Source organism: Hyla sarda, chromosome 7 (assembly GCF_029499605.1).
Source record: "Hyla sarda isolate aHylSar1 chromosome 7, aHylSar1.hap1, whole genome shotgun sequence".
Classification (NCBI taxonomy): domain Eukaryota; kingdom Metazoa; phylum Chordata; class Amphibia; order Anura; family Hylidae; genus Hyla; species Hyla sarda.
Window position 1 is genome coordinate 112,756,320 of NC_079195.1, and position 27,352 is coordinate 112,783,671.

A 27,352-nucleotide genomic window follows, 5' to 3' on the forward strand; every position below is an offset into this window, starting at 1 on the left:
TTGTAAAGTACTTCTATTTAAAAATCTTAATCCTTCCAGTACTTATCAGCTGTTTTTGCTCCACATGAAGCTCTTTTCTTTTTGAATTTGCTTTCTGTCTGACCACAGGGCTCTCTGCTGACACCTCTGTCCATTTTAAGAACTGTCCAAACCAGGAGAGGTTTTCTATAGGGATTTGCTCCTATTCTGGACAGTTCCTAAAATGGACAGAGGTGTAAGCAGAGAGCACTGTTAATCGGACAGAAATTAAATTAAAAAAGAAAAGAACTTCCTCTGGAGCATACAGCAGCTGATAAGTACTGGAAGGATTACGATTTTTAAATAGAAGTAATTTACAAATCTGTTTAACTTTCTGGCACCAGTTGATTTAAAAAAAAAAAAGACCCCTTATTTTTTTTTTTTGCAATACATTTGGCGCATGAAATCGCTCTGCAAATTACATATGATAAATGCATTGTTCGGTTATGAAAATAAAAAAAACAACAACAATTTGTTCCGAACACTTGACGTCCCACCACGCCCCCTCCCATAGATTTTCACTGAGGGGGCGTGGCGTCACGACCCCCCCGCCCGCACCCAGCGTTCTAAATGAATGCCGGGTGCTGCACAGAGATTGCGGGAGTTCCAGCCGCAGGACCCCTGAGATCAGAGATCTTATCCCCTATCCTTTGGAAAGGGGACAAGATGTTTAGGGGTGGCGTACCCCTTTAATGCGTACCTGTCTTTTCAGGTGACTTTTCAGGATAAACTGCTCTGTGAGTGTGTGTACATGAGGAGCAGCACAATTTTTTGGCCGTTATATAACTTCTATATGGTATTTTCTAGCAGATTTCTGCTCTGCAGGTTTCATCTAAATTTGCAGTCCTAGGAGGGAGCTGGTGGGAAGAGCTCCCTCCCATCTTAATAGACTTGCATTTCTTGTCTTGCAGACACAAGACAAAGCTGACATGATTTTTAGTAAAGATGATTTGAGCAGCAGGATTGGGGGAGTAAAGGGAAAAAGTTTGATATATTACAACGTTTCTTATATTCGCTTGTACTATTGAGCTATGCAAAGTTTGTTCTAATGACAGTGCCCATTTAAACCTTTCATTTCCTCCTCGGTTTGTTAAATCAGCGGTGACAAAGTGGTTTAAGTGTTCCAACTGCTGGTCTTAAAGGAGTACTTCACTGCCCCCGTGTTCTTAACATTTTGTTCCGAACACTGGGTGCGGGCTGCAGGGATCGTGATGTCATGGCCACGCCCCTCATGACGTCACGCTATGCTCCCTCAATGCAAGTCTATGGAAGGGCCATGGCAGTCACCACGCCTCCTCACAGAGACTTGCATTTAGGGGGTGTTGGGTCAAGAGGGGGTGTGACTGTGATGTCACGACACCCGCACCCAGCGTTTGGAACAAAATGTTCCAGATGCTGGGGCAGTGGAGCACCCCTTTAAAGGAGTACTCCAGTGATGTAATCCTATGTAAAATCCAGTAAGGGAGGGGGAAAGTAAAAAAAGAAAAAACCTCTCTTACCTTCATCACTCCTGCACCACCGTCGGAATCGCAGAATTCTGTTCCCGATGTCTGACGCTTTCAGGATGGGTGACGTCACATCCTACAACTGGTCATCTAATCATCAACAAAGTAGAGACATCTCTGAGATCGCTTATGATTGAATGAGCGGCCGTTTGATGTCAGGTCACCAAACCCGGAAGAGCAGGGAACTGTGTTCTATGATTTAGGTGGCAGCGATGGAGAGAGTTTTTGTTAAATTTATTTATCCCCTCACCAACTGAATTTTAAATGCGATTTTAATCAGTGGAGTACCCCTGAGAGTCCCCTACATGATGCACAGCTTTTTCTCATTATCTGGATTTCAGGGGGAAGGAAGCCAGCTGAGCTGTTTCCCAGTAGTACACACACAGGACTTTGTTACTCTTCCTTCTCTTAACAATCACAGTGCATACTCCTCTCTGCTATAACATGACATAATGATGGAAAACTATAGATGGCATGTAGAGGTACTGGCTTTGCAAGGCATGAGCTGTACCCACAGCTGTATAGCTGCAGGAACGGCTCAGTCTCACTACGAGCAAGGACAGTATACAGCGTACCTTTGTAGATGCTGAAACTATTGCGTTTTTGCCGACAAAAACACTATAGTCTCAGCATACTGTGTTTTGGAAACCTCCAGTTTTCCCAAAATCGGCCAACAGGAGGGAAACAATGGCTAAAAACCACCACAAAGTGGGTTTGAAATATAGCCTTATAAATCTATTACATCCCCTATTTTATATTTGATAAAAACTTTATTATATATGCATTCGGGCTGCTGCTGCAACGTTTTAACATTATATGCATACTTTCACACTCGAATGTGGACAACTTTCCAGCAAATGGCAATGGCATCTGTCAAACAGCAGTGCTGGTGCCACTAAGGCGCCATTTAAAATAGTCTTCTGACATGATACAGACCTTACAGAAAATGTGATATGAATCAGAGCAGCATTGAAGATTGTTGATTTTGGAAGTGGATCCCCAAGCTCAGGAACCCCCAGCCATGTTATTTTTGACATATCTGTATGTGTTATTAGAATATTATTTTAGATCTCAGAGTCATTTAGTGGCCAAAAAACTGCTCCAGAAACAAGTAAATGACAGCTTTTAACAGATAGATTTTGCATTTACATCAGAATATTTTAATGCTACATGTGGCATAAATTTGAGATTTTCCTAGTTTTAATAACGAAAAATATGGATTTTATTATAAAGACAGGAGGTGAATATTATGCTATTCTTTCTTTAATATAGCTTACAGCAGCAAGGTTAACATATTGAAAAAAGGTGAAGAAAACTTTAGCACAACCAAACATAGTAACAGCTCAGTAACAGCCAATCCGTGTGGATCATGCTTCATAAAACCACCAAGTTCCAACTGTTAATCTTCTTTCTTGTTGCGAAGATGAGAAGAATCAAGGAGAACAGTATCTCAAACATGGAACTGAAATTCTCAACTGGATAAAATTTAGAAGAAATCAGAAGAAAACCTTGACCACGTAGACGTCCAGGTATCATGAGAATTAAACTGAAAAATAAAAGGATAATAATAGGGAGGGTCAATAGGGTGGGATGATATTCACCTTGTGTCTTTAATAAAAATCCACATTTTCCATTATTAAAACTAGGAAAATCTCCAGTTTTATTACAAGATGGAGGCTCATGTTATGCATGTTTAAAGCTAATATTGCTAATAGAAACAACACAAAAACATTATAAAACAACATAATAAAATATATTCAAACTACAGACATAGAAATATGAGAAGATGGCCTGAAGTAGAAAGTTTTGAAAGTAGACTCAGAAGACCAATTCGCAGCTTGAATAATTTTGGTGGACATAGCACCTCTGGTTGAATGGGCGCCGAAAACAGAAATATCAACACATGCGAACTACATGGTTTGTTTGATCCATATAGCTAGGATGGAAGAAGAAGTGGGAAAATGATGCTTACAAAAAGATATTAATAATTGAGAAGTAGAAGGATTTCATAAAGAATTTTTGTTTTGCGTTCGTAAGAGTGTAAACAGTGAACAACACATAAGTTAATATTATGAGGAAAGGATGGGTAAAAAACTGAATGTAAGTTGGTTTTTGTGCGTTTATATGGTAAATAGAACGCCTTGAGGAGTAAAAGATCTATGAGAAATATCCAAAGCTCTAACATTCGAAACTCTTTTACAAGAGATCAAGCATAGAAGCATAGAAAGTTTGAAGGATAGAAGTTTTAAAGACAAGGAGTCATTATCACCTAAAGAATCTAGGAAAGATAAAACAAGATTAACATCCCAAGTAGAATGATATTTGGGAAGAGGAGGTCTCCGAAAACAAATACCTTTTAAGAGTCTGCAAACTAGAGGATGTTTGCCAACAGGGATGGAATCGATTGGAATGTGATTTGAAGAAATGGTGGAACAATAAACATTGATGGTATGGTAGGCTTTACCTAATTCAAAAGAGGTAGAGAGGAAATTTAAGATATGAGTTATAGACGAGTGAAAGGGATCCAGATCCAGTTGTGTGCACCAATTAGACCAAATTACCTGGCAGATCTGTAAGCTGATTTGGTGCCTGGTGCCCATGCATCTGAAAGAATGTCTCTAGATGTTTGTGAAAGCTCTTGATCGCAAGAGGATTCCCTGAGACTAGCCAGGCGACAAGGGAAAGAGTTTCGGAAAGAACTATAGGATGAGAATTCCCTGAGGGATCCAGAAGGATGGAAGGGTATATTGGAAGCATTTGAGGGAAATCTATAGTCATACCCAGAAGTTAAGGGAACTATGCCTGAGAGGGCCACCAAGGGGTTATGAAAACAACCGTCGATTTCTGAGAAAGGATTTGAAGGAGAAGTCTGGGAATCAGAGAAAAGGGGGAAAAGGCATACAGAATTTCTGAAGGCCAAGTCTGAAGGAAGGCATCTACGCTTAATGCTTCTGGATCGTGGCAACAACTGAAGAATCGTGGAAATTGACGATTCAGACGAGAAGCGAAGAGATCTAAACAAAGAGGGCCCAAAGAGAATTGAGGTGAGAAAAAATGGAAGGATCTAAACGCCAGTCGCTGACATCTACGAGGTAGCGAGAGTTCCAGTCCGCTACTGAATTCGAGAGACCCGGAAGATATTCTGCTTTTATGATGATGTTACTGTGCAGGCAAAAATGCCAGAATTGTTTGGCTATATCGGCTAGAACCTTGGATTTCATACCTCCTAGTCGGTTGACTTATTTGATGGCCGAAATGTTGTTCATCCGAAGAAGGATGCAACAGTTGGATTTGTCCTTGGCAAAACTTTTGAGTGCAAAAGAGCCAGCTAGGAGTTCTAAGCAATTAATGTGTAATTTTGATTCTTCTATGGACCACTTCCCTCTAGTGGAAAGGTGTCCGCAGCGAGCACCCCAACCCAGAAGGCTTGCATCTTATTCTATTGAAAGATCTGGAAGGGGGTAAAAAATGGCCTTCCCGTTCCAAGATTCGATGTGCTGAAGCCACAAGAGTAATTATTCCCTCGCCTCCGATGTAAGATATATAGAATCTGAATAAGCCAGACCATTCCTCAGGTGGTGAATTTTGAGATGTTGTAAGGCTGTAATGAAGCGGGGCTGGAAAAATTGGTTGAATGGAAACAGAAACAGGCCTACTATGCAACCTTTATTTCCTAGAGAAATAAGATTTTTGTTTAGGACTGAACGAATTTCCCGACGAATCGTCTTCAGTCTTCTTGGTGGAAGACTTAAAATGTTTAAATTGGTTTTGACCATGAATCCCAGAAATGTTACTTCATTTAAGGGGTTGATATAGATTTTTTGAAGTCTATGACAAAGCCCAGGTCTGTAAGGAGTGATAGAGTCCACTGTAAATGAAGATGAATGAGGGGAAGAGATTGAGCCATGATAAGGATGTCATCCAGATATATTATTAGACGGACACCCTGACTCCTTAGTAGAGAAATTACAGGTTTCATCAATTTGGTGAATGGAAGGCAAGTAAATTGTCTTATCAGGTTCTTCCAACCAAATTGAAAGTAAGATTAGAAGGAGGGATGAATTGGGACCGTGAAATAGGCATCTTTGATATCTATTTTGATGAGCCAATCTCCATGAAATAAATGATCTCTCAAGAGATGAATACCCTCCATTTTGAAATGGGGATATCTGACTAAGTTGTTGAAGGATCTGAGGTTGATTACCAGTCTGTAACCTCTCAAGGAAGAGATTGCTAAGAAAATATAAGGGAATAAGCAACAGGCATAATGGCATTTTTTGTAGTTCCTGAATTTTGGAATTTACTAGAGCCTGATCTGTTTCTGACAAAGGTATGGGATGAGGAAGATGAGATTGATAAGGGGGGGGGGGGGAATTAATTCTATTCGATAACCTCTTACCATATCCAGGACCCAGGAATCTGATGTGATCATAAACTAAACCTGGAAAAAATTTCTTAGACTGCCTCCTAGAGGAAACTGGGAAAATGATGATATTTACGTTTACCTGATGTAGGTCTGGTTTTCTGGAATCCTCTGAAACCTTTAGATTGCCATGGTCTCCCGCAGTAAGGGAAGAAGGGTGTGGAACGATAGGATCCTGTAGGTTGGGTGGTCCTGGGTTGTGAGGGGCCTCGGTATTGTTGTCGGTCTTGGTTATTGCAGCTGGCAAAGCGTCCCCTGCCTCTCCCAGCCTTGAGATAACCTTATTGTGGAACACTTTTTTAAGTGAAGTCTGAGTTTTTTCCAGAGATGAGAACAAGCACACATATTTATTCAGCTCTTTGATGAAAAAGTCTCCGAATAATAATCCATTATTAGAGGGGCTAGGCTCTGTAGAGGCCAGATAAGTTAGTTGTGGATTTAGCCGCAATAGAATAGAACGTCTCGGTTCTGAGCAACGCGCTGAATTGGCCTTGCCAAAAAGACAGAGCGCCCTTTGAATCCAGCCACGTAAAACATGTATATCTATAGGTTTATTAGAAATAAGGGCTTCTTCAGAAAGATCCATTATTTTAGTCAATGGACCAATTATATTAATTCATTTATACTGACAGGATTTTATTGAACAATCCAAGTCCTTTCTAGGGTTCTTCCCCGATTTGGTAAGGTACTTTACCAAAGTAAGATCAATATTGGGGTCTCAGTAGTAAAGTCAGGTAATGTAGGCCATGGACATTCAGCCCTGAGTTTATTTCTGGTCCTTTTTATCCAAAGGTTTTTAATCCAATTTTGTACAAACTTAGTCACATTGGGGTGTGGAATCCAATCTCCCGCTCTCGGGTGTTTAATTTGCCCCGGGTCAAAATAAGGAGATCCTGAGCTGTCTAAATGGAGATCATCTGAAGTGTCAGATAAGGATAATATATCGTCATCACCATCTGAAATATCTTCACAGAGGGAATCCTCATCAGAGGTATCAGAGTCAGAGGAAGAGTGACTAGACAGTATGACATATGAGTCAGGCTTGTTCCTGCTAGAGGATTTCAAAGTCCGTTTAGATGATACTTCCTCATGGACAGACTGAGGGTATGAGGTGGGATGATTTGCCACCATGTATTTTGTCGCTTTTGAAATGCAGGCTGTCAGATACTTTTTTAGCTTGACCCTTATAAAAAGATTTTTTAGATTTGGGAGATGAAGGGTCGTCTTGGCAGTAATGCCGCTCTTTTGACACTTTTCCAGATTTTTTTGAACCCTTTGACCAATTTGGAGGGAGAATCCTCCGCTGAAAAGAATAAATCAGAGGGTGATGAAGGGCCATGACGAGATGGAATAGCCTGGGAGACCACCATTGCAACAATAATAGCAGAATTCATTGATTTATTAACTGATTCAGACCCAAGTGACTGAACATGTTCCTCATTAATAAAAGTATATTCCCTTATCTCAGAAGGAATATTATTACCTTCTTCAGAGGCCATGTTATAGTAATATATAATATTTGAAGGGAATGAGGAAAATTTTATTGAGAACAATAAAAATATAAAATGAAATGTATTTAAAAATACACCAAATATAATAAAAGGAATAATGGTAAAAACAATATTATAACAATCAGGGATTTATATGATATACTGAAGACATCCTGTTGTCGACTTTGAGGAGATGCCGCTCCGACTGAGGGATTAAAAACGGAGGACTGTAAAACTGATCACCAGTTGTGTAGCAAATCTCGCGATAGACGAGAAGACGCGAGTATTCAGTAATGCGCATTCATCAGAAGATGGTCCACAGGGAAAAAGAAGTGCGTCACAGAAAAGAGGACACAAAGCGTGGAACGGAAGACACCAGGCGGTGACACTGGAGTAAAAGTAAGTGTGAGCAAACTAAGGAGGAGGAAAAATAAAGAAGGGGAAATGATAAAAAGCATTATTCATAAACAATTCAGCAGTGTTTAAAATAATAGAAGTAAAAGGGAGACAAAATAATGGTAAGAAGGGATAAATAGAAGTATGTAAGATGGAGAAATAAATATACAAAACTCTATTATATATATATATATATATATATATATAATGGCAAAAATAAATACAGAAATAAATAATTAAGAATCAAGAATAAATAAATAAATAATGTAAATAATGAATAAAAGGAAAATAAGGTAAAATCAATGGATATTATGCATATAAATAGAAATACACAAATATAAGAAAAGTATATCAGCATAAGAAGAACAACACTTATTTTCAGCTGTGACCAGCAAGAAAGAGAATTTACAGTTGGAGCTTGGGGGTTTTATGAACTGTTACTGGCTGTTGCTGTGCTACCCAATTTTGGTTGCCCTAAAGTTTTCTTCACCTTTTTTCAATATGTTTACCTTGCTGCTGTGAGCTATATTAAAGGGGTATTCCAGGAAAAACTTTTATTTATATATATATATATATATATATATATATATATATATATATATATATATATACTGGCTCCAGAAAGTTAAACAGATTTGTTAATTACTTGTATTAAAAAAATCTTGATCCTTCCAATAATTATCTGCTGCTGAAGTTGAGTTGTTTTCTGTCTGGCAACAGTGCTCTCTGCTGACATCTCTGCTTGTCTCGGGAACTGCACAGAGTAGAAGAGGTTTGCTATAGGGATTTGCTTCTACTCTGAGACAGGTGTCATCAGAGAGCACTTAGACAGAAAAGAACAACTCAATTTCAGCAGCTCATAAGTACTGAAAGGATTAAGATTTTTTAATAGAAGTATTTTACAAATCTGTTTAACTTTCTGGAGCCAGTTGATATAACTCCTTTAAAGAAATAATAGCATAATGTGAGCCTCTGTCTTGTAATAAAATAGTTGTTTATACTTTATTTATGCAGATACTAAAGTATAGAGACATAAAATCATTGATGAAAGTCAACATATAGAAATAATACATTTTAATGTTATAAGAAACATCAACCTGACACGTTTATATCTATGTATTGTTTATATTTTTGTTTGTTGCATAAAATGTGCCCATGGTGTTGTAAACCATGTGCTTTGACAGTGATTATCATCACTGTCATTTTATAAACAGTTGTGTATTAAGCTCTGTTTATCTGGATGTGAAAATACAATGTATGGAGTAGTTTTGTATTTGTCTGTGAAAATGTCCATATTTTCCTCTCATATTTCCTTGAATCATTAATTTCTCCTCTCCATATGCTTGTACCCTGAACAGTTTGGCAGTTAGACAGGACTGATCTGGGAAAGTATTTGAGAAAGTGATTGTAATTGTGCTGTTTCTGCAGGGTTGATAGGCCACGGGCTAATGACATGATCATTTTTCTGTCCTATTTTAATGTGCTAGTCACTTGGGTTTGTTTGTACATGGTAATCTCTGAAGGTCTGTCCTTTCAGCCATCTCTTTTGTGGCTTTTTTTGGATACATATTTTGTATTAACAGCTGTCAGATTACTTTTTCAGGTACCGTATATACTCGAGTATAAGCCGAGTTTTTCAGCACGATTTTTCGCTTATACTGGAGTGGTCTTTCCCTTCTCAGTGGTCTTCAACCTGCGGACCTCCAGATGTTGCAAAACTACAGCTCCCAGCATGCCCGGACAGCCATCGGCTGTCCGGGCATGCTGGGAGTTGTAGTTTTGAAACCTCTGGAGGTCAGCTGGTTGAAGACCACTGCGGCCTTCGTCAACATCCAGACCCCCCCTTTAGTTTTCTACTTACCTCCCCACGGTGGGAAGGAAGGGTGAGCTGATCCGGGCCATCTATGCTGCAGGGACCGTCCGGTGGGGAGAGTTAGCTGTTCTGGGCTGTCCATGTTCACAGGGGGGCCCCTCTTCTCCGCGCCCCGGACTAGTGACGTTGCCTTGACGCCGCCGCACAGGGACGTTCATTCGCAGCCTGCACATGAATGTCCCTGTGTGTCGTCGTCAAGGCAACATCACTAGTCCGGGGCAGGCGCGGAGAAGAGGGGGCCCCCGGTGAAAATGGACAGCCCAGAACGACTAACCCTCACCACCGGACGGTTCCTGCAGCATAGATGGCCCGGACCAGCTCACCCTTCCTTCCCACCAAGGGGAGGTGAGTAGAAAACTAAAGGGGGGCGTCTGGATGATGACGAAGGCCGCAGTGGTCTTCAACCTGCGGACCTCCAGAGGTTTCAAGACTACAACTCCCAGCATGCCCGGACAGCCGACCGACAATTGGTTGAGCGGTACGCTGTACCTCCTACATTCTTCATAGACTTATTTTACAGACTTGCTACTGTTTTACTACTACCTCAGTCAGGGAAACGTTGCAGGCAATTTTGGGATGGACATTTAAACCTGTTCACTATTTTTAGCATTCACCAGTTTTTTACTTTCAGCATTTTATACCATTTATTTTATCTTATCTATTTGTATATATTGATTGCCTTCTACCAGCAAGGGCTCTGCTGGGGGAAGCATTGTGTAATGTTGACAAATATATCCTTTTAATTATCTTAATAAAATATTTGCCATTTATTCAGATCTTGAGCACTAGTTACATTTTTTATTTATTATTTTATAGACACCTGCAGTTGGGGTTTTACTAGTTGCTCGGTCTACACACTGTTGTTTTAGTATAAGAGAGCCATCCCATTCTATTTCTTCCTTTTTGGTTCACACCATGATTGGTACCTCCAAGGCATGGGTACGTCGGGAATATAACGCCCCAATGGGTGTGGACCCACTATGCCACTTACCGGTTTTGGGACAAACTTAGAGTGGAGTCTAAAGCAATGTACACACAGAAAATCTCTGTGCGGACAGTCCCCTGACAGCGGAGTGCGGGCAGAACATTTCGGCGCTAGGAACACTCGGAAATGCATTGTGTTAAAGTGTGCTTGTTGTCAGCAAAAATGTTTGATATAATATAGATAATACTATTATATGTATATTTGTAATACAAATTGGTTAAAAAATTTGTATATTTTTGGGTGAAAAATGCTCTACCTGCAGCTATTGCATATGTGTATCTATGAGGAGTGCAAATACAGGAAGTGAGGGCAGGACAAGCAGGGGTCTGTGCAGGCTCCTGGCATGTCAACCATCCTGCTGTGTGAGCCGGGGGCATATCACAGAGCCTTAGTGTACAAAGCCATGCTGGTCCTCACTGCACAGAGCCCTGCTTGTCCACCCACACTTCCTGTATTTGGACTCCTGGCAGAGACACACATGCAATAGCTGCAGACAAAAAAATATAAAAATGTTGTAACCAATGTATATTACAAATCTACATATAATAATATTATCTACAATTTATAAATAGTTTTTGTTGAGGACAGGTACAGTATAAAGACGGCAATGCATTTCTGGCAGAAAGTCCGCAGAAAGAATATACACTTCTATTCTTTCTGCAGACACCGGAATTTTAATTTCTGTGCTAAATGTTTCTGGGGCGGAAATTCTGCTATGTGAACAGCACAGCAGAATCCCATTTAAATCAACGGGACTCTGCCGTTGCGGAATCTCCATGCGAAACAGCAGAGCTAAATAGCACAGGTGCAGCTAATTGTAACGAGCTTGCTAGAAGACAATCCAAGTCAAATACTGGAGAAGCAGGAAAGTACCGAGGGGTCAGGCTAGAACCCTTTTTTTTTTTTTGTACTGTAACAAAAATAAAGTTATTCTGATCCTGTGAGTACAGTGCAACTTTATGGCAAGAACATAATACACGGATAGAAAGAGTGATTAATTAATGAGCACAGAGTGGAGATTGATGCCAGTTACCGTGCACCCTGAATTCACTACATAGGATATTGTCAGTACATTTTTTTAAACGCTAATCAAGTTTCATTGTGAATTGATTGGTGAGATTTATTACTGCTCCAGCTCCATTATTACTAAGCTGTTTTTTCATGACTTGGCCTAGGTTTTTCATTTGATCTATTGTTTTCAGTTTTAAAAGAAATGGAAATCTGCACATACCGTATGTTAAAAGTGAAATTTTTTTAGGGTTCAGTTATAAAGCATACCTTTTCTTTCAGGTAACTTTTCAAGTTAGGTGTACTTGAGGAGTAGCCCGTTACATAACTTGTAATTAGAATTGTTCACCAGTTTCCTCTCTGTAATTGTTTGTTGTCTATGACCTGTTGGTTGGAGTCTAACAGCAACAATGCCTCTTATACACAGTAATAGACACATATACACACATTTAGAAGAGGGGATCCTGCTTACATATATTTCTATATCACACTATCAGAAACAGAACCAGCATGGAAGACATTCTAGAGCAGTGTAAGCTATGAATCAAGCACTTGGGTAAAAACATGATACTTTTGTGTGCTGACCTCTCCCTAAAATAATTTTAGTCATTTTTTTGAGTCAATGGAGGAGATTTATCAAAACCTGTGCAAAGGAAAAGTTGCTGAGTTGCCCATAGCAACCAATCAGATTGTTTCTTTCATTTTTAACAAGGCCTCTTCAAAATGAAAGAAGCGATCTTATTGGTTGCTATGGGCAACTTTTTCTCTGGACAGGTTTTGATAAATCTCCCCCAATGTTTTTAGGAAGGGCATTTTTCTCCAATAAGATATATTACAAAGCTTCTTATGGGTCAAAAAATTAAGCTTTATTGATAAGATACAAAAATCTAAGCAATTAGGAAATAAACACTGTTCTTTGGTGAACAGAAAAAAATTATATAATATGGCACAATACAATACAAGCATAAAGAAAGCAATACACATGCAGAAGATCATGGTTCCATTGGCGCTACAACAGTTAATACAGCGACAGACAATGGCCGACAATGAAGAGAGGATAGCCATGGGTCTAAAACTAGGGATGTCACGATACAGATACTTGTATCTGTATCGGGACCGATACTGGACATTTGCACGAGTACTTGTACTGGTGCAAATGTCCCCTATACTTAATCCAAAACCTGCTTGTGGAAGTACCGCCGGCAGGTTTCACGGGGATGTGGTAAGCCGCCTGCACTCTCTGCTCCCAAGCTATGCAGTGTGCTCAGCAGCTGAGTGCACACCATAGCCAGGACCCGCATTAACCCTTTAGATGCCGTGATCAAAGTTGATCGCGGTGTCTAAAAGTCCTGAGATGTACTGCCGGTTAGCTCAGGGATGCTGATCGGGATCACTGCGTTGTAGTTGCGGTGTCCCGATCAGCTGTGAGGACGGCCGGAGGTCCCTTACCCTGCTCCATGCGTCCGATCGTCACTCCTTTACTGCTGCCAGCAATGGCAGGCAGTAGTAAAGAAGCACCAATAACACTGATCACTGCTATGCTATGGCATAGCATTGAGCAATGTATGCAATTTACATATTGCATGTAATAGTCCCCTATGGGGACTAAAAAAGTGGGGGGGGGGGACTGTAAAAAAATAAATAAATGTGAATTAACCCCTTCCCAATAAAACATATTGCCGTGATCAATACTGAATGAATGGATGATTGGATTGCCCATGGCACTGCCGCGGAGATCTGATCTTCCAAGATGGCTTCACCTGCCTCTGTCGGTCCTCCCGACATAGTCTTCTCTGGTCTGCTTTCCAGCAGACCAGAGAAGTAGATCGCTGATAGCACTGATCAGTATCTGCAATCTAAAGATTGCAAAAAATAGTCCCCAGTGGGGACCTAAAAAGTGAAGAAAAAAAGAAAAAATGTAAAATTAAAAGTTGTAAAAATTTTTGAAAAAGCCCCTCCCCAATAAAGAATTAAATGGCCCCTTTTTTCCCATTTTACCTCATAAAGCGTTAAAAAAATAATTAATAAACATATTTGGTATTGTCGCGTGCATAAATGTCCAAACTATCAAAATATAATGATAATGGTACGGTGAATGGCAAAAACGTAAAAAAAAAAAAAAGGCCAATATTGCTGCTTTTTTTTCACATCATATTCCAAAATGTTTTTTATTTATTTTTCGAAACTAATAAGCCACATATACACAGTGATACCAATAAATACTACAAATCACTGCACAAAAAAGAGCCCTCATACAGCCCTGTGTACAGAAAAATGAGAAAGTTATAAGTGGTCAAAAAAGGGCAATTTTAAACAAAGAAAACATGTAATTTTTACCGTACAGTGTATAACGTGAAAACTGCTAAATTGCCGTTTTCTTTTCAATTTCCCCAAATAATATATTTTTTTCTTTTGCCATACATTTTATGGTAAAATAAAAGGTGTCATTACAAATAACAATTGGTCATAGGCTTGCATTGAGGGGGAGGAGTGCGATGTCACATGGGGGCGGGGCTGTAACCTCACAATGCTCCGCCCCCGTGATCGCCAGTAATCAGACCCGGAGTGAACATGCTCCGGGGACTGATTATAATGGGGTGCTGCGTGCAAGATCACGGTGGTCCCCGGGGATAAGATTTCTTTGCACCGGAGTACCCCTTTAAGGCCAAAATGGGCTGTGTTCTTAAGGGGTTAATATGATTACATATAGGGAAAACGTGCCAGGATGAGTTCTAGAAAACAATGCCATTGATTTAAAAAATTGTAGTAGATACAAGGGAAATCTATCAAAACCTGCAGGAAAATTTGGCCAGTTGCCCATAGCAACCAATCAGATTGTTTCTTTTATTTTTAGAGGCCTTTTCTTTTTTTTTTTTCATTATTCTGACCGGTTGCTATGGGTAACTGGTCAAAGAAAACAATGCCATTGATTCCAAAAATGTAGGGGCTACAAGGGAGATTGATCAAAACCTGTACAGAGAAAAAATGGGCCAGCTGCCCATAGCAACCAATCATGTTCCTTTTGTTTTTTAAATTAATTTGGTTGCTATGGGCAACTGGGCAACTTTTTCGCTGTACAAGTTTCTATAAATATCCCCCCATAGCCCCAGACATAGCCTCCAGAGACATCAAAAAAGGATTCCCACTTATATTCATTAGTACAAACTTTTTTTGTTATTTTTTTTTTTTTTTTTAGTTAGTAACCATTTAAATATACTGTAAAAAATAGACTGTTTTACTGTTTAGTGTAACATAGAATAGAAAAAACTTTCTATAATTGCAATTACATAAATACAGCTTGAATAGCTTCCATCTTATAACCACATTTGCCAGTGTGACATTTCGGGATGTTTGCTGTGCGGATATTCCGAAGACTGCGGGTGCCAGCATAATATGCCGATGCTAGGACCGCACATGAATGCGCCATCTCATAGACAGCTATGCATTCTGTACAGAGTCAGCAGAAAGAATGAACAGGTTCATTCTTTCTGCGGACACAGAATTTTGAATTTCCAAAACATCTAGCTTGGAAATTTCGCCACATGCACAGCGCAGTACAATCCTTTTGAACTCACTGGGACTCTGAAATGCGGAAATCCGTTCGGAAATTCTGAGCTGTGGACATAGCCTAAGAGTCATTACTGTTTTGGTGTCATATACACTGATATACCGTATATACTCGAGTACAAGCCGAGTTTTTCAGCACGATTTTTCGTGCTGAAAACACCCCCCTCGGATTATACTCGGGAGTTGTAGTTTTGAAACATCTGGAGGTCCGCAGGTTGAAGACCACTGCGGCCTTCGTCATCATCCAGAACCCCCCCCCCCCTTTAGTTTTCTACTCACCTCCCCTCGGTGGGAAGGAAGGGTGAGCTGGTCCGGGCCATCTATGCTGCAGGGACCGTCCGGTGGGGAGGGTTAGTGGTTACGGGCTGTCCATCCTCCCCGGGTGTCCCTCTTCTCCGCTCCGGGCCCCGGACTAGTGACGTTGACTTGACGACGATGCACAGGGACATTCGTGCGCATCCCTGTGCGTCATCGTTAAGGCAACGTCACTAGTCCGGGGCAGGCCCAGAGCGTGGAGAAGAGGGCCCCCCGGTGAAAGTGGACAGCCCGGAACGACTAACCCTCCCCACCGGAACAGTCCCTGCAGCATAGATGGCCCGGAGCAGCTCACCCTTCCTTCCCATGGAGGGGAGGTGAGTAGAAAACTAAAGCGGGGGGGGGGTCTGGATGATGACGAAGGTCGCAGTAGTCTTCAACCTGCGGACCTCCAGATGTTTCAAAACTAAAACTCCCAGCATGCCCAGACAGCCGATGGCTGTCCGGGCATGCTGGGAGTTGTAGTTTTGCAACATCTGGAGGTCTGCAGGTTGAAGACCACTGGATTGAAAGGCGGTGATGATGAAGGGGGGGGTGGGATGTAGACATCGGGATGATGACAGGCGGTGATGATGATGGGGGGGTGTGGGATGTTGACAGGCGTTGATGATGAAGGGGGGGGATGATGACAGGCGGTGATGATGAAGGGGGGGATGATGACATGGTAACGATGAAAGGGGGATGATGACAGGCGATGATGATGAAGGGGGGGAGGATGAAGAAGGGGGTATAATGACAGGGTGATGATGATGGGGGTGTTAATGACGGGGGTCTGGATGATGACAGGGGGGGATGATGACATGGGGGATGATGTATTTCCCACCCTACGCTCAATAACTTTTCCTGGGTTTTTGGGGTGAAATTAGGGGCCTCGGCTTATATTCGGGTCGGCTTATACTCGAGTATATACTGTAATGGTCTTAATCCCATAGTTTAGTCATTAACCCTTTTATTGTTTTCTCTTTTTATTGTATGAGAACATTTAGTTAAGAATGTTCCGTATTATTAGCACAATATTCTTCTTTTTTTATTTTTTTACATGTAGTTGTTAGGAAAGCGCAACTTATTGAATGAGAGACATGTTTACATCTGTGAGCAAACATAAAATGTCTTGGATCTGCAATCAATCCCATTAAGAATTAATACATGGATCAGATAGCAGGCCTGCTCCTGGGCAATGAAAAGCTCAATAAAATCATGTATTCTTCAGTGATATGTTTATTTTGTTTTACACATCTGTACATATATCTGGCAGGAAGACAGACATCACAGGAAAAACAAAGCTCACATATCCCATTTACACAATCCTGAATGTGAGAGAGGGTTCAGTTTGTGACCATGACCGTACTGCTATTATTGCATTGTATATATTGGCCTTGCTTGCAGGCATGCTACAAGAAATAGAAAGCATAATGTATTTCAGCTTCTAAAGTCGACATTCCCACTGCCATTTTTTTCATGTGATCATTAAGGTGACTGTTTTGCCCTTTGTACTCTTCATTTACAGTAATAAACTGCTGTATTATGATGCATGATGGGGTAATCCTTTTGCCACTTTACCATAAAAGCAGATATCCTATTTGCTTTTGGATGTGATAAATATAATCTTTTATTGTTCTTTTTCTGAATATAATATGGAGCAATTTTCTGAAAAGCCTTCATTAAAGATTTCCTAACATTTAGCTGCTACTGAGACAAAAATAAAATGAATCACTCAAATCACTCGGTTTAAGAGATAGCAGCAGGGGGGGAAGTTCACTACATTCACACCATCTTTTCAGCTTTCCATTGGGCTGTACATTGGCAAAATGTGAAAATGTGACTGGGATCAAAAATAGGCCCAGGCATAATATACTATAAAGCTCAAATTGTTTTTTTGGGGGTGGGGGTCGCAGTAGACAGACCCCCATTAAAATAAGCTGGGCTGCATAGTCTAAAATGACCTCGGTTCAAGTGGCTTTCCAGCTGTTGCAAAGCTGCAACTCTCATCATGCCTGGAAAACTTCAGCCATGATGGGAGTTGTAGTTTTGTTACAGCTGAAGAGGCACAGAATGAGGTACAGTTTCGCCCGTCATGCAGAATACACAATGATATCAGTGACTCACAGGAGACGTCTTCTGTTTCCTTTTCTTTTCCTCTTATCTAGTCCAGATGCAGTGTCTTCTTCCAGCTACATAGCAGTGCAGTCCAGCAGAATTCTGCCAGCAGAATGGATGTTGACCCAAAAAACAAACATGTTAATTCTTTGGGTCCATTCCAAACACAGAATTCCGCTGCAGCGATTCTGCAGTGTGCACATAGGAGCAGAATCCCATTGAAAACAACTGGACTCTGCCAACACAATATTCTCAATGTGGATGGGCCCTGAGTCCCCCCAGACCTCTTAGTCCTCTTCCAGACCCTTCTTAAATAAATATATATATATATATATATATATATTAGCCCAGGGGGATTGGGGGGGGGGGGGGAGAGAAATAATGGCACAAGGGCATTAAGATGGATGGAGGGGGGGGAGGGAGGGATAAAATTCCAAAATTTCATGAAAAATTTAAAAAGTTTTGCATTTTTATAACGTTGAATCTCTCTGCTTGTAAGGAAAATAGACATACCAAATAAATTATGTATTGATCCACATGTAAAATATGTCTACTTTATGTTTGCATCATAAAGTTGACATGTTTTTACTTCAAAGCCCTTCAAATGGCTTCAAAGTATAGCAGCAATCTTTCAAGTACATTTCAAAATTTGAATTTTTCAGGGACCAGTTCAGTTTTGAAGTGAATGTGAGGGTCTTTATGTTAGAAATACCCTATAATGGACCCCGTTATGAAAACTGCACCCCTCAATGTATTCAAAATTACATTCATAAAGTTTGTTAACCCTTTAGGTGTTTCACAGGAATAGCAACAAAGTGGAGGCGAAAATTCAAAATCTTCATTCTTTACACTAACATGTTCTTGTAGACCCATATTTTTTATTTTTACAAGGGATAAAATATGTAACCCAATTTCTATCGAGTAAGGAAATACCTCATATGTGGATGTAAAGTGCTTTGTGGGTGCACTAGAGGGCTCAAAAGGGAATGAGCGACAATGGGATTTTGGAGAGCAAATTTTTCTGAAATGTTTTTTGGGGGGCATGTTGCATTTAGGTGCCAGGAAAAACATCCCACATGGCATACTATTTGGGAAACTACACCCCTCAAGGAACGTAACAAGTGGTACAGTGAGCCTTAACACCCCACAGGTGTTTGACGAATTTTCAATAAAGGTGGACGGGAAAATGAAAAATTTAATTTTTTTCACTAAAATGCTGATGTTACCCCAAATTTTTCATTTTCACAAGAAGTAATTGGTAAAAATGTCCCCCAAAATTTGAAACCCCATTTCTCTCGAGTAAGGAAATATATCATATGTGGACTTAAAGTGCTCTGTGGGTGCACTAGAGGGCTCAGAAGGGAAGGAGCAACATTGGGCTTTTGGAAAGCAAATTTTGCTGAAATGGATTTTGCGGGGCATGTCTCATTTAGGAAGCCCCCATGGTGCCAGAACAGTGAAAAACACCCCACATGGCATACTCTTTGGGAAACTTCACTCCTCAAGGAACATAACAAGGGGTACAGTGAACCTTAACACCTCACTGGGGATTGACAGATCTTTGTAACAGTGGGCTGTGCAAAAATCTGTCAGTCACCTGTGGGGTGTCACTATACTCCTTGTTGCGTTCCTTGAGGGGTGTATTTTCCAAAATGGGGTCACAAGTGGGTATTTATGTCAGAACCGCTGTAACCAGCAGCCACCCCAGTGCAAATCACCAGTTTAGGCCTCAAAGGTACATGGTGTGCTCTCACTCCTGAGCCCTGTTGAGCACCCGCAGAGCATTTTAAGCCCACATATGGGGTATTTCCAGACTTAGGAGAAGGATTGTGTTACAAAGAATTGTGTTACAAATTTTGTGGACTTTATTTTCTTTTACCTCATGAAAATGAAAAGGATGGGGTGCCTCATGAAAATGAAAAGTATGGGGCAACACCAGCATGTTAGTGTAAAAAATAAGGGGTAAAAGCCCCCCAAAATTTGTAGTGCAATTTCTCATGAGTAAGGAAAGAGCCCTGGTGCCTTGAAATATGACAGGGCTCTGAAGTGAGAGAGCACCATGCACATTTGAGGCCTAAATTAGGGATTTTCATAGGGGTGGACCCGGATGCAAGCATTTCACTTGCCTCCTCCACCAAAAATACCGTACGTCAGTTTTCCCCAAACAGGGTGCCTCCAGCTGTTGCAAAACTCCCAACATGCCTGGACAGTCAATGGCTGTCTGGCAATACTGGGAGATGTTATTTTGCAACAGCTGGAGGCTCCGTTTTGGAAAAACTGACATACAAGACCTTTTTAATTTTTATTGGGGGGGGGGTGACAGTGTAAGGGTGTAGTGTATATTTAGGGGTTTACTCTTTGTTTAGTGTAGTGTAGTGTTTTTAGGGTACATTCACACGGGCGGGGGTTTACAGTGAGTTTCCCGCTGCAACTGAAAATTTGCCGCATCTCAAACTTGAAGCGGGAAACTTGCTGTAAACCCCCACCCATGTGAATGTAACCTGTGTAGTGGTCTCCAAACTGTAGCCCTCCAGATGTTTCAAGACTTCAACTCCAAGCATGCCCAGACTGCCCAGGCATGTTGAGAGTTGTAGTTCGGCAGCATCTGAAGGGCCAAACAGTGCCCTTCCAGATGTTACAGAACTACAACTCCCAGCATGCCTGGACAGTCTGGGCATGCTGAGAGTTGTAGTTTTGCAACACCTGTTCCCCGCGTGAACCCAGGTAACCGGCGCCGGCGGTCCCCGCCGCATCCACTGCCCCCGCACATCGCCGCAATCTTCCCCCGCTCTTCCCCGACATCCAGGGGTGGGCAGAGCGGGGGAAACGAACGTTCACGCCTGCCCTGCGATTCGCCGGCCAATCGCAGGGGATAGGACGAGGTGGCACCCCTGCCACCTCGCTCCTATCCTTAAGGATGATCGGGGCTGTCTTTGACAGCTCCGATTATCCCTATTTTCCTGGCTGTCGGGTCATCAGAGACCCGATCAGCCCGGAATCGCCGCAAATCGCCAATCTGATCTGGTCTCAGGACTCCCCCCAAGCATTTGCACAGGATGCCTGCTGAATTATTTCAGTAGGCATCCTGTTCCGATCCCCACCCGGCTAGCAGCATGGATCGAAATTCCCACGGGTGTACAGGAAAGCCCTTGGTCCTTAAGTACCAGGACGCAAGGGCGTACCCATATGCCCGTGGTCCCCAGCAGGTTATTCCCCTTGTTTCATTAATCCCCCCTCCCTCTGATCCCCTTGTGCCATTATTCCCCCCTCCCTCCCTCTGGTCCCCTTGTGCCATTATTCCCCCCTCCCTCTGATCCCCTTGTGCCATTATTCCCCCCTCCCTCTGATCCCCTTTTTCCATATCGGATAATAATGGCACGAGGGGATTAAGATTGAGGGGGGGGGGGGGGGGATTAATGAAAAAAAGGGATGGGGGAATAATGGCACAAGGGGATTAAGTATAGCATTAGTATAAAGGTAAGCACACGCCATTATGAAAATAAGTAATTTTATGACTCATTTTGTCCATGTGTACCCTCCCGCGTAAGTTCTGCGTGAGGGGTACCCGCGGACATTCTTTCACCCTTTGGGGGTACAGTCATCAAAAAGGTTGAGAACCACTGGTATAGAATCAGCTCCTTCCCCTCACAGTTGGCACCTACAAGAGAAGAAGTGAAAGGGGTCCTCCCGTGGAAAACTTTTATTTTAAATCAACTGGTGCCAGAAAGTTAAACAGATTTGTAAATCACTTCTATTAAAAAAATCGTAATCCTTCCAGTACTTTTTAGGGGCTGTATACTAAAGAGAAATCCAAAAAAGAAATGCATTTCCTCTGATGTCGTGACCACAGTGCTCTCTGCTGACCACTGCTGTCAATTTCAGGAACTGTCCAGTGCAGGAGAAAATCCCCATAGCAAACACATGCTGCTCTGGACAGTTCTTAAAATGGACAGCAGAGATCAGCAGAGAGCACTGTGGTCATGACATCATAGGAAATGCATTTCTTTTTTGGATTTCTCTGTAGTATACAGCCCCTAAAAAGTACTGGAAGGATTAAGATTTTTTGATATAAGTGATTTACAAATCTGTTTAACTTTCTGGCACCAGTTGATTTAAAAAAAAAAAGTTTTCCATGGGAGTACCCTTTGAATCTCACCACATTTTGATCTCTCTGCTAAAATATAGAGAAACCTGTTTCCCTGTTACACTAAGGAACATCATTAGATTTGCTAATGATATCTATTTGAAAAAGGTCTTACAATTAAATTGACTGTTTTTCTCAGAAGTGATAGATACTCATTAAGCCCTAGATGAAACAACTAGTGTATCTGGACAGAGATATATACCTCGGTGTCCTTCTTTCATGTGTAGCACACAGTGGGGGAATTTATCATTATCTGCAAAGCAAATTTGCGTAAACTCCCCCTTTGTGCATAAACAGAGCTATCAGAAAAGTGAATGTGTTGCCTAGATTTTTTCTTCTGATAAGAGATACTGAAAATCAGTTTTTTCTAATTTCTTTCTATTTTTGGATTTTATTTTTCAGTACTTCTTTTAGGGGGCAGCCATCTTACCTGTTTTAATGGAATTTAGTGATTTGCTTTACTGCAAGCCCCATGGGGATAGGGAGGATTTATCAAGGGTGGTGTGGGTGAACTTTTTTTTAACACTTTAATTTATGCAGTGGAAATGCATCGGTGCACCAAATTTATTAACTGGTGCTGGGCATGTGATGAATATAATGCTGGAACACATATTTTTTTTACTTCAGAACTCCACTTTGTATGGTTTCTTTTCAACTCTTTTGCACCAAAAAATTGCAACTTTTTACAAATGCTGTCCACAGACAGTTTTGTAAGACAGCTCTTGGTGGGTGTAGATTTGGGATAAATTGAGGGCTTTATGACAAATCGCTTAGGATCACCACACTTTAATATATTGTATAAACCAAAAGTCGCACATTTTACATGGAGACAAATCCTGCGACAAGTAAACCCATTTTTTTAGCCACCAAAAACAGATCAATACTTTCATAAATTCCCTCCATAGCCACAGTAAATATCTTTAAACCCTATTCTTTGTATGGGGTGGGTTTTTAAGCATGCTTTTTGACCTGTACACAGGGTTATTCTACAGGGGATGGGAGGCTGAGCTGCCATTGTTTTATCTATCTACTGGTGTCACCTTTGGCTGTAATGCTATACAGATCACTTTTCAGCAGCTTCCTGCTTATTATCAAGGATAGAACAGACCTGTTTAATATTAGGCGTAGTGGCCAGAATAAAAAAAAGCTAATGTATTATTTATTATTATTTTTTTATATACAGTAAATAATAAAATGTAAATATGGAAAAAAATATCACCAAAAATTCTTTAAAAATATGGTTAACATAAATACCTGATTTAGGTGGACCTTTTCCGCCAGGGGAATAAAGCAGGCAGCTTGTTGGCGAAATCTGGTAAAGGGTCGCCATCAACCAGCCCATGTTTCTAAACTTAGAGGTGCACACAGACCCCTACTCCATTAACGGATCTCTGGCCACCTTCTATGCTAAGCTATACCATGACACCCCCTCTGCTACTTCTGTAGGGGCGAACTTTCTGAAGGGTCTTGATCTACCCTGTCTAACTTCGGAACAGAAGATTGTTTTAAACGCCTCAGTGATTGAGGAGGAAATTCAGGCTGCTGTCCGTTCTCTTCATAATGGCAAAGCCTCGGCCCTTAAGGCTACTCGGGAGAATTTTATAAAGCACTCCTTCCCCAATTTTCCCCTGTACTCCGGGATGTTTTCTCTGTCTTTATGACTATGGGAAGGGTATCGAGAGAGGCATCAATGGCCTATATCAAGGTGCTGACCAAGCCCGGCAAGGATGCTAGCGACTCTGGCTCCTATCGACCAATATCCCTGATAAATCAAGACATCAAACTGCTCTCTAAAATTCTAGCAGGCAGGTTATCCAGATTTATGCCTACTTTGGTGGGACAGCATCAGGTAGGCTTTATTAGGAATCGCTCGGCCACTATGAAAATTAGGACGGTAATGAGGGTTCTGGACAGATTACAACATTAGCCACGACCAAACGATCAACCGTGGTAGTACTTGATGCCGAAAAGACGTTCGATAATGTTCGGTGGGACTGTTTGGGGCTGGTGCTGGATCGCTTTGGAATCAGAGGGGCCTTTAAAGACTATATCACAGGTGTGTATCGGGAAACGATTAAGTTGACTATGTTTGCAGATGATATTCTATTATTTATAAATGCACCGGGACGTTCTCTGCAGAGGGTTCTGGGTTTTCTTACATTTTTTGGTAGCTTTTCAGGGTACAAGACTAATGTCACTAAGTCAGAGATACTTCCCCTGGCACTTTTCCCCCGTGCTTGCTGCCATTAATCTCGGGACTTGGAATTAAAGGGGTACTCCGGTACCACAGTTTTATGGTTATCTAGCATGTTTGTAGTGAGTTTAGCACTTTTGTAATTCACATGTTATACATCTGTCCACAGCATATATGTTTTTTACTGACCTAATTTCTGTGACAGAAGTTCAGTAGTTTTTCTGGTTGCTTTTGACTGTCGTCCACACTCACGGCCATGTTTGTTCACTGTTGTGGACAAGACGTCAGTGCTGCAGGCGTTGCTGTTTTTTTTCTTTCTCTCCTGCAATGTTTTCACCCCTTTTCCACACCCCCGTAATGAATATTCATTGAATTGTTGCAGGAGGATGGATGACTCCTCCCGCTGTCAGCCAGCCCTGTGCCCGGCTCACAATGCACTGAATACCCTGTATCAGCGCTGTGGCTGACATGTAACCCCTTCCCCGCCATGGGGACCGTGCACCCGTGGGGGGAATCAGGGGAAATCGGCTTTTTGGCTTTCATGATTCCCCCCGCGGGCACTCGGTTCCCATGGTGGGGGAATTAGTAACATGTCAGCTGCAGCGCTATCATGATGCGCCCCCTCCCTCCCCCCTCCCCCCCCCCCCTGCTGGCGCACTGCGCACTGTCAGCTTCTCACCCCACAGTCCCCACATCAGGGAATGAATTAATTGTCATCCGCAGCGTGCTGTCCCCACATCAGGGAACTAGTCATATGTGACCCACGGGTGCTGCTCTGCTTCCTGCCCTTCCACTCCCCCTCTCCCCTTCCAAAGCGATGTCCCTGCAAGGGTCAAAGGACATCTGTACTGATGAATTCTACATATTCCTGTGCCCGGGCTGCAAAAATAAACAAAATAAACTTTGACTCACCTTCCTGCGTTCCCCCGTTGCTACGGTAATGGCCTCAGGGTCCTCCACTGCGATCCTCATGCTGCTTCCTGGGGACGGGACCGTCACAGAGCCATCAGCGTATCACTGGCCACAGCGATGTCCCGCCTCGGCCAGTGATAGGCTGAGCGCACTGTCATGTAAGGAGCCGGCCGGGGGGGAGGGGGGGGGGATGGTTGAAGAGCAGGAAGCAGAACAGCGTCTGTGGGTCACATATGATTAGTTCTCTAATGTGGGGACAGCACGCTGTGGATGAAAATTCATTGGGGGGGGGGGGGGAGAAGGAGAGCAGTGCCCGCGGGTCACATATGATCAGTTCCCCCCCGCTGACAATTCATTAATTCCCTGAAATGGGGACTGTAGGGCGAGAAGCTGTCAGTGAGGGTGGGATGAGTATACTAATGAGCAGGGCGGGGAAAGGGAGTGCTAAAGGGGAAAGAAAAAAAAAAGCTGCCCACAAACAGGGCTGGGCGGCAACGCAAAACAAGTTGGGCAGGGCACTGAAAGAGGAGACAGGCTACAAGGCATGCTGGGAGCTGTAGTTTCTAAAACAAAGGCAAAACTGAAATAGATGCTACACTACATGGACACACTTGTGCAAAGAAAGGAAAAGAAAGACAAACAAACAGCAAGCACGAGACGAGATAACAAGAAAACTCATCTGCAAGGGTAAGTAGAAACTGAAAAAACACATTGGCCACCGGAGTACCCCTTTAAAATTGCTTCCTCCTCGGTAACTTATCTAAGCATCAGGGTGGGTAAAACACCAGACACACTATACTGATTAAACTATCCCCCTCTCTTTAATAAAATCCAATCGGAACTCAGGAAATGGATGGGTTTACCTTTCTCTTTTATGGGACGATGCCACTTAATCAAAATGGTTATCTTTTCCTGCCTCCAATATCCCTTACAAATGCTACCCCTACTTTTAGGACATCCTGATGTCCGCAGGTTAAACTCTGCATTTACCAAATTTATCTGGGCGGGTAAAAGGCCCTGTATTGCACTCCAGAAGCTCATGTTAGGGAAATTTAGACCCCCTTCCTGCTTATCTAACATTAGAGGCTATACCCTGGCTTGCCTTTTCCGTTTTGTTATAGATTGGGTCCACGGATCTTCCTTCCATGCTATTACCGGTCTGGAGGAAGCGCTGGCGTCCCCGTGGCACCTGTCCGCATTACTGCATACTAAGTAAATTTAAACTCCTCTCTAATCACCTGCTCCCCCCCCCCAATCAAGTCTATTCATTCTGTAAGGACAGATTGCGCAACCTTGATAAGGAAGCACCTATACACGCTGTGGATAACCTCATAGGTTCTAACCCCCATAGAATCACAATCTCCACTCTCTATTCAGCCCTTAAACCAGTTCTCCTGAAAATTGATCCTGATGCCCTTTTTTCATCTTGGGCCAGCTGGATCCCTGATGGGGACATTTCGGAGTGTATTCTACAGAACTGGCATAAGGTTCACAAGAATGTTATAAATGAGAGATAAAAAACTTATTTTAAATTGTCCCATAAAGCCCTTTGTGGCTTCAATATACTCCCCACTCCGGCTTTCCCTAATAGGATCACGGCCTGCCCAAAATGCTCTACTCCCCTGACTGATACTTGGCATGGGGTGTGGACCTGTCCTTCTACAGTAGGTTACTGGTGCATGATTCTGGCTTACATACACGACATGTGGGTCATCACGCTTCCTTTCACACCACGTTCCTTGCTTTTCCACCAATTTTGTCCCCAGGAGCAAGATTCCCCTACGCTCCCCAAGATACTCCAACTAATTCATGTGGTCCTCCTGGTTGCTCTATGCTGCCTGTTTGCTTCCTGGCTATTCTCAGCTGTCCCAACCCATACTATGCTACTAGCTCAACTGAAATTATTTTGCAATATTGATAGGTTAGATACGTAACGACACAAGATGACACGGACGCTAATGTTTTTACCAAATGGGAGGTCTTTATTACTTCTGCATACGCTGACTCTGAAATAGAAGACATAGTAGGCCTTTTAGACATACCGACTGGTAGGTATTGTAGGCTACGTTAGACGCTCTCTGTCTTCCTACACAGTGAACACCAGTTGCTTGCATCGCTGTCACCTATACCTTGTTACGCCGAGCGCTCCGGGTCCCCGCTCCTCCCCGGAGCGCTCGCAGCATCCTCTCATTCGCAGCGCCCCGGTCAGACCTGCTGACCGGGTGCGCTGCAATATCACTCTCAGCCGGGATGCGATTCGCGATGCGGGAGGCGTCCGCTCGCGATGCGCATCCCGGCTCCCGTACCTGACTCGTTCCCCGTCTGTCTTTTCCCGGCGCGCGCGGCCCCGCTCCTTAGGGCGCACGCGCGCCGGGTCTCTGCAATTTAAAGGGCCACTGCGCCACTGATTGGCGCAGCAGGCTTA

At 42.3% G+C, this 27,352-nt stretch overlaps 1 protein-coding gene and 1 long non-coding RNA gene across 7 annotated transcripts in view; one reads left to right on the top strand and one right to left on the bottom strand.

Annotated features, from left to right (window-relative positions):
• Positions 1 to 27,352, top strand: part of ASCC1 (activating signal cointegrator 1 complex subunit 1) — a 329,262-nt gene that overhangs the window by 266,923 nt on the left and 34,987 nt on the right. The window lies entirely within an intron of this gene.
• LOC130282338 (uncharacterized) overlaps positions 2,749 to 27,352 on the bottom strand; it is a 39,806-nt gene continuing 15,202 nt past the window's right edge. Inside the window, exon 3 of the long non-coding RNA XR_008846346.1 lies at positions 2,749 to 3,069. This is a non-coding gene — a long non-coding RNA (uncharacterized LOC130282338). The remainder of the gene's footprint in view (positions 3,070 to 27,352) is intronic.